This window comes from Equus quagga, chromosome 8 (genome assembly GCF_021613505.1).
Source record: "Equus quagga isolate Etosha38 chromosome 8, UCLA_HA_Equagga_1.0, whole genome shotgun sequence".
NCBI lineage: Eukaryota > Metazoa > Chordata > Mammalia > Perissodactyla > Equidae > Equus > Equus quagga.
The window spans coordinates 57,523,759-57,532,809 of record NC_060274.1 but is presented as its reverse complement, the minus strand read 5'-3'; positions in this window follow the sequence as shown (position 1 = coordinate 57,532,809).

Genomic DNA, 9,051 nt, shown 5'->3' with positions numbered 1-9,051 from the left:
ATAATAATGTGAAAACAGAGATCATCACATTCTTTTTAAAGCCAAATTTATATATGATCTCGTAAAATTGATAAGGGATTTTCTTACCCTCCATATTCCCTTTAACAGAACCAGAAATTAAATATAGAATGAATGTACTGTAGTTTTAAAGCATTGAATAAGAACTTCCTATAAATAGAGTCTGACCAAACAAAGCAGAGCCAGGAGAAAATGGGTAGAGAGAAAATGAGGTTGATTCAGGGCAGAAGGGGGCAGCAGTACACTTGCGGCAGGGAGAGGGCCGGGCAGCTCTGCACAACAAAACTAAGTGTGAAAAGCCCACTAACCTGTGTAGAATCAAACTGGATCTTACAGAGAGAGATCACTTCCAAGAGAGCTGAAATAGAAGATCCGCACAGACAGGCCAAAGGCTGGGACAAATGTCCCAATAACTCAGGCACAGTGTCTGTGTTACCGTCTACACTGCTGGTTGACTAACCCAGCTTCTCTCCACAGCATACCTACCCCATACAGGGACTGAGCTAGCAGTGGTCATGTGACCTATGGCAAGCCAGTTAAGATACAAGCAGAAGTTGCTGGATGGGGCTTTCAGGAAAGCTTTCTCAAAGGGAAAGAAGCAGATGGCATGTACCTTGCCCCTTCTCCCTAGAGGGTAAAAGACACAGCAGCCATTTTACAACTACAAGAGAGAAAAGGACAGATTAAGCACACCAAATCAAGAAGTCGGAAGGAGCCTGGATTACTGAGAATATTTTTGAGTACCTGCACGAGCCCTGGACTATAAATGTCCAGACATAAAACAAACAAACAAAACAAAATCTTACCAGTTTAAACCACTGTTAATTTGGTTTTCTGTTACTTAACAGCTTAATGAATTAATAACTGATTCAAATAGAATTTGGTGCCCAAAAACAGGGTGCTGCAAGCAACAGAACCTAAAATATAGAGTTGCCTAAGAGGAGGAGATGCAACCAGGTATTACAGACCCAGACATTCCAGGCTCCAGAGTAGAGGCCTTTGTTCTGTGGTGACAGATCACAGCCAAACTGTGTCTTGACCCATTCTGGAACACAGACCAGGAGTTCAACACAGGATGTAGTTTACAAATGGTAGGGACATTTCAGAATGTGAGAATATGATGGTTAGTTCTTGTAATTTTCTGCCAAGTCCTACAAAAAAAAAAAAGGATAAACTCAGACTAGAGCCAGCCAGTGTGCTTGCAGAGATGGAAAGTAATACAGCATTACTGAGGTACACTCTGCCTTCAGCAAGCATTCTAGGTGGACTGTGAGTCTCCAGTTAGGATTCTTGCAGGCTGAAAAAGCCAGCTGCTTCTGTACCTCATACCGAAAGTCTTACAAGTTGTGAAGTAGCAGCCTTGACAGAAAATGAGGTTGTGACCCTGGACTTGCTTAAGCACATTCCATTAAAAGTTCTCTGGTAGGAAAAAAGAAAAGCGTTAAACCCACAATAAAAGTAGTCATGCCACCCAAGAGGATATTTCAAATTGCTGCAAAACAGCAGCCATTAAGCTAATGAGGGTGTTCAAAACACAGAATGCAAAAGCCAAAAACTCTCAAGCTTCAAACTTAAAACAAATTTGTAGTAGTTCCTCACATGTAAACCTCACAACTAGACTAGAAGCCCACGAAGTTTCTGAGGGAAACAAATTGTCAAAGAAAACCTAAGTCTCACTGGCAAGGACCAGTAACTGTGTTACCCCTAGATAATCAATCACCAGGACCGTACATGAGAATAGAATGACATAAACATAGAAAAACTCAAGAAACAAAAAAAGAGAAATGTTTAAGTTAAAGACATAACATTTTTTTTAACTTGTTAGCATTGGAAGACAAATTTGAAGAAATCAAATAGAAGAGGCTTTTGTTTTAAAAGAAGAAAAAGACATCAAGATGGAAAATGGGAAGCAGAAAAACCAAATGAAAAAATGATAAAGTCCAGAGAGTCCAACAATCAAATAACAAGAGAACCAAAAAGTAAGACAAAGGAAGGGGGAAAAGTATTAAATTGTTCAAAGAGTGCTCAGAACTGAAGAATATGTGTCCAAATTAAAGGGACCCATCAAGTTCTCAGCACTACATGAAAATAGATTTCCACCAAGGCATATCATTGCAAAATCTCAAAAGGCTGGAAGCAAAGAGGAGATCCCCCAAGTGTCCAGAGAGAAAAAGCAGATCCCAGTCAAAGGATCAAGAGACAGAACAGCTTCAGATCAGAAACTGGAAGCAACACTTCAAAATTTTGGAGGAAAAGTTATTTCCAAACTAGAATTGTCTATCCAGCCAAAAATCCAGTAAAGTGTACAGTTAGAAATAAAGACATTATCAGACTTGTAAAATCTAAAATTTTAACCTCACACACCCTGGAAGTTACAAAGAATGCACTCCAACAGAAAAGAAGGAGTAAACAAAAAAAGAGAAATATTTGAGGTACAGGAAGCAACACCAAAGAAAAATGAAAGAAATCATCTGAATGAGAATAAAGGGAGATCCCGGGACATCTTTTGTGCTCCAGGTATAGAAGGCTACGAGTCCATAATGAAGTAGGTTATAACTCTCTGGGAAAGAAAGGAAGATGAATTTGACAGGATACATAATATGAATGAAATTAGAAATCTGGAAATAATTTGAAGTTAAGTTATTGGTAAATACACAGAAAACTAAGCAAATAAAAAAAGGCAAGCTGTTTTTATTTTAAAAGACTTTCAACCTAGAAGAAACAAAAAATTGTGCAAGAAAGGAAATTAATCATAGTTCAACATGGCTCATCTCTAAAAATGCATATTTATAATAATGCAAACAATGAATACTGATTTAACCAAAATGATCATGTAAATATAGTATGAGAATGGAGAGATGAGCATGTGCATGCTTGAGAAACAATGGGGAAAAGAGCTGCATCTTCATATTCCGTGGTAGAAGATCAGTTGACTAGTGTGTTTTAGAGCTGTAGACATAAATGCTGGAAGAAGAATCAACTCAGAGTATTGAAGGTGGCTGCCTGTGGGGAAAAGGGAATGGAGGGGAGGGCGGGAGGAGTGGGACAGCTGTCTTCTCTAGCAAACTACTCATTTAGTGACTCCTTAAACTATGTGCGTACGTAAATTTGATTAAAATAATTACATTATAATTCAGTAATGAGAAGCCGAACATTCTAGTAGAAAAGTACATAAAAAGCATTGAGACATTTCACAAAATAAGAAATAACATGTAAATAACAACTTTTTTTTTAGGGAGACAATTGGAGTTTTTATTTATTTTTTTCCTTCTTGATTTTACATTTTTTTTAAAAAATTTCAGCAACATCAGTTTATAACATTACATAAATTTCAGGTGTACATCATAATATATTTCAAATTCTATGTGGATTGTATCATGTTCACCCCCAAAGACATTACAATCCATCCCCACACAGATGTGCCTAATCACCCCTTTGGCTTCCTCCCTCCCACCTTCCCCTCCGGTAACCACTAATCTAATCTCTGTCTCTATGTGTTTGTTTGTCATTGTTTTTATCTTCTATTTATGGGTGAGATCATAGCTATTTGCCTTTCTCCCTCTGACTTATGTCACTTAGCATAAAATCCTCAACGTCCATACATGTTGTCACAACAATTAACCTTTTTAAATGTTCTCCATCTCACCAGCAATTAAAGAAATCCTATGAGACACTTTTCAAACTATTGTATTGAGAAAGATCAACATAGCAATGATAACCTCTTTGGGTAGAGGATATAGAAGCACTATTACACTATTGATATAAGTAGAAATTGGTAACAGCTCTCAGCAGGATTCTTTAGCAATATTTACAAAAGTTTTAGAATGTTCATATCCTTTCACCCAGTAATTCCAGGCATTGGAACTTATCGTAAGAAATAATAAGAAATTCAGCAAGGATGCATATATATACAAGGATGGTTATCACCACTTTGTTCATAATAGCAAAAAACTGGAAACAACTTAATACACCCAACAATAGCAGGACATATAAATATAATATAAAATGCAATATTTTACTTCTATTAAAAGCGATGATGTAGATCATACTGGCCTACAGAAATGTTCACACATATTTTAGGATCACAAAGTAATATAATAAAGGGATCTCATTTTTGTTAAAAAAAAACAACTGCAATATTGCATAAGAAAAATCAAAAGATATACAACAAAATTCTTTGTGTCTCTGTATACAGTATTTCAGATTTTTTTTAGTTAATATATGTACAATACCTAAAGTAGTACCCAATGTATAATATGCACTACCCATAAATGTTGGCAATGACTAGCTATCATCATCTGTAGAAAAATTAGAAATTTTTTCTACAATGGCTACTTTTTACTTAGGCATTTAAAACTATAAGTGGAAATTTTAAAAATAGCGAGGATCCCAGTAAGTGCATAATCGGCATTCTCACTTCAAAAATTTTATGATATGATATGAACACAGGGAGTCCTATGCACATGAAGACCATGACAGTCCACAGAGTAAATGATGACTTTGTCTTTGAGAATCACGAGTCACTCGAGCATGAAGACAAGGACTACGCTGATAACTGCAATGGAGAAGGTAGAGAAAAAGGAAGATGTAGAAAAGAATAAGAAAATAGCTGCCTCTACCTGTCAGACCCCTGATAGGTGATAAATAGCTCTCTCAAATGGAGTAACCAAGGTCAATTCATTAAAGCAACTATTTACAAAAGTGTGGGCAAGGCTTAGGGGAACCAACAAGGTAAGGTGCAGTATCTCAGGTCAGAAACAGCAGGATGCTACTGCTACACTTCAGCCAAAGGAGTGACAGGAGGGAGCAGTTACCAGCACCCTGAGAAAATGACTGTCTGGAGAGGGCCAATGTCAGGAACTGTGGCTTTGGGTAAAGAGTTACAATCAACCCACAGCAACTCGGCAGGGATAGAGCCAGCAGACCAAGTACAGCTGCTTCATTCTCCTTTCATCCTTGATCATCTAATGGTGACTTCCATCACCAAAACTTAATTAGAAACCAGAAATCAAGGCAACTCATACAGGACAGATCCTCTGTGCAGACAGTAGCACAGAGAAGGATCTAGAGTACTTCTGGTAGAGCAAACACAAAGTATTCAAAAAAGCATCCCACACTGGGGTAAGGGTTGCATTAGAAAGGAATGTACTTGTCAATCCCTCAGCAGTGGTTTTAGTTGCCACCCTAATCCTAGCAGGATATATCAGACACCACATAAAAGAACTACTCTGCCATATGCCTATTGTTTCTTAAATGCCTGACCTTACTAGCATCCTAATAGTCACCCCATTCGTTTCCCGATCTTTGCAGTAAAGACCATTGATATCATTTCAGTCTCTTCAGCTTGATGTAAGACCCAGTTTCCCCTGGCCTTCACCTCCAGATCTTTCCTAGCTACACTTTCGTTTCCACAGATAATACTGCTCCTAGCTCAGCTGAAACCTTTTACAGGTAAATGCCAAACTGACCACTCCTCACCTTGTACATGGGACCAGAACACTCCCTCCTCTGTTGAATCAGCCAGGATAAGCTAAGCCAAATTATGCCAACAAAAAACACCAAAACCTTAGTGGCTTTAAAACAGTAAATTTTATTTCTTGCCCACTGTATCATACATAAACCAAGGACCTCTACCCGGTGTTATCTATCACTCAGGAACCCAGCTAACAGAAGACTCCTTCTCAACACATGGTTTCCATGATCTCAGAGGCAGGGGAAAAAACATGGTGAATTACACAGTGGCTCTTAAAGCTTCTTCATGGAAGTGACACACATCAATCACTTCAACTCATAATTTATCATCCAAAAAAAGTCACATGGCAAAAGCTAATTTCAAACTGGTAGAGAAAAACAATCATACTATATCAAAGTGAAAGGTTTCATTTTTTTTTTTTAAAGATTTTATTTTTTCCTTTTTCTCCCCAAAGCCCCCCAGTACATAGTTGTATATTCTTCGTTGTGGGTCCTTCTAGTTGTAGCATGTGGGATGCTGCCTCAGCGTGGTTTGATGAACAGTGCCATGTCTGTGCCCAGGATACGAACCAACGAAACACTGGGCCGCCTGCAGCGGAGCGCACAGACTTAACCACTCGGCCACAGGGCCAGTCCCAAGAAGTTTCATTTTTGAGCAGACTCTAATGACATGTAAGTTCTATTTGTTCCACGTTCTTCTTAGGGGAGCATAATATTGAAAAAAATAAAAGAAAACCACACCATGAAGTCAAAAAATTGTCCTTAAAGTAGCAAGGGTTATAATAATTTATTACAGGTGTCAGCAAACGTTTGAAACTAGCGTACCAAGCTGAGAGATTTGTCGGAAGATAGACAGGGTCAAAAGACCTTCACAAACTAGTTCCTCCCTTCAGAGTTCTCTGGAATGCAATAAATATTAACACTGTCAGTAATCCTGGGAAGCAGCAAATCCTGGGCAGAAAATGTGACTTTAGAGGTTAGGCCTTAAAATTAGAAACAAAAGGGGTCATATTATTCTCTCCGACTTAATAGGGTGTGGGAAACATGGACTCTCCCCCATGTAGCAATGGAAATTTCTGACTCACTGTCTCCAGGTCTCAGTTGAAATGTCATTTCGTCAGAGACACCTAACCTGCACACTTTATACCAATAGCATCCCTCCCCAACCCCATCCTATCTCCCATCTCTCACTTCTGCTTAATGTGCTTTGTCTTCATACCACTTATCACCCATCTTCTGTCTCATATCTATCTCTTTCTTCCTATCCACTAGAATGTAAACTTTGAGGCAGGGATTTTATATATCCCCAGTGCTTAGAAGATTGCTTAGCACATAGTAGGCACTTATTAAATATTCATTGCATAAGTGAACGACTATATGAGAGCTCTAACAGGTGTTCAGAGGAAAAGCTAGCCTTTACCTGTGGGAGGGAATCAGCAAGAAGATCTCTACACTTGGAGGAAGCACACATGATGGGCCTTGGGCTCATAGACTCTGAGTGCATCCATATTGAGATTTCCATCATAAGAATTTCTGCAGTGCACATCCTTTACACTGATAATTCCAGGCCTTCACTAGGGCCTTGATAAACGTTTTAACCTGCTCTCCACTCTTCTGCTTCATTCACTCAATGGAGAATAATGAGATCACAATATACGCTGCTTCTACTCCACAGGAAATGGCTCTGGACTGGAGCTGGATCTGTAGCCAACAGCTCCCTTAACTCTGTGTCCATCCTCCTACAATCTCTCTAAAACCTGCACATCCTTCAAGCCTCAAGTGAGTCACTGACTCAAGAAGCATTCCCTGATCCCCAACTATGCTGAGGGTCATAACTATTACCCTTCTGGTGCCTTGTAAACTTCCTCCATTGCACATTTCATACTCAGAGCTCCCAGAAGTCAAGAATCAACCTGTTTGGCCTCCTCTGTATACCCACTACCTTACACCGTGTCTAGCTTGTAGTACAGGCTCTGTCAATATAGAGCAAATGAAAAATTAATGTAATGAGTAAATGAATAAATAAGTAATAATAAATTAATCCATATATGAACTACTGTTATTCAAATGTGTACAGATGATTTTGACATTCATGAAATGAAAATTTCTTTAAAAGGGGTATTGAATTGAGGCTGACTTTTTGAAATGTGTATTTTCTCAATTAGTAAATGCTAAAAAACTACTACTATCATATGGGAATTCCAGCAATATTTTGATTTTTTTAAAAAAAGATCCTTATTCTTGAAGAATTGGAAAATTGGTGAGCTAGAATATGACAATGAAATTAAATTCATATACAGAAAGGTGTGATTTAGGCTGCAAATATACTGGCTCTCTTAAGTAAGCATATGAAGTTTATAGAAAATTAATTCAGTCGTGATTTTGATTGACTCAATAAAAAGGGAGAAGCAGACTCATGTAATTCTTCTCATAGACCATAGATTTTCATTTCCTTTTCATGGGAGTCTCTCAGATGTAACACAATTATATATTTTCTCCCAATGAATATGACAATCTCCTCACCTCCAATACAGACATACAAACACACAGCAGCAGACTCTTAGGCAATCTCACATATCTTATAACCAAACAAAAACTCCTAAAGCTTTTACTCCATAAAATGAGAAGATCTAGCCAAATAATCTTTAAGGTCTTGTTTTGGGGTTTAAATTTTATAACTTCCTAAGAAACCTAGTTGAGAAGATGATTTCACTGTTATTCAAGGCAGTATACTGATTAAATCAGCTGTAATATGGTCAATCTAAAGTTATTATAAAGCTTGCAAAAATAATCCCATAGATTATTCATGACCACTTATTATTGCTTTGGGAATAACAGAACCCAGTCATTTTTTCAAAGAGGCAGGGATATTTCTGCATCAACAATGAACAAACTTTGTAACTATAATAGTCTGTTGGACACAACAGTTATGAGCACAAGTTTGGCATCATGCAGAGCAAGACTGAAACCTACTTCTCTGTCACTTACAAGCTATTGGTTATTTGACAAACCACTTAAACCCTCTAGGACTATTTCCTTCACTATAAAATGGGGGTCACAATACCCACCTCACAGGATATAGCACAATGCCTACCACTTGGAAAAAACTAAATAAATGGCACCCTGCTACACAACCATCAAATGTATTTTGACCTTGTCTCAAGTAGGTATATCTGGAACATCTTACCTAGTCAATTCCTTCATTTCTGAGCTATAGAATATGTTGCCACTTTTGGACGTTGGAATGAGTAATAGTCTTTTTTTTTTTTTTTTTTTTGAGGAAGATTAGCCCTGAGCTAACATCTGCTGCCAATCCTTTTATTTTTGCTGGGGAAGATTGGCCCTGAGCTAATACCCATGCCCATCTTCGTCTACTTTATATGTGGGGCGCCTGCCACGGCATAGCTTGAGGAGCAGTGCATAGGTCTGCAACCAGGATCCAAATCAGCAAACTCCAGGCTGCCAAAGCAGAACGTGTGAACTTAACTGTTGGGCCACTGGGCTGGCCTCTGAGTAACAGTCATTTTTAAGTTCCCCATCAACTATAAAAAAGGGCTTGGT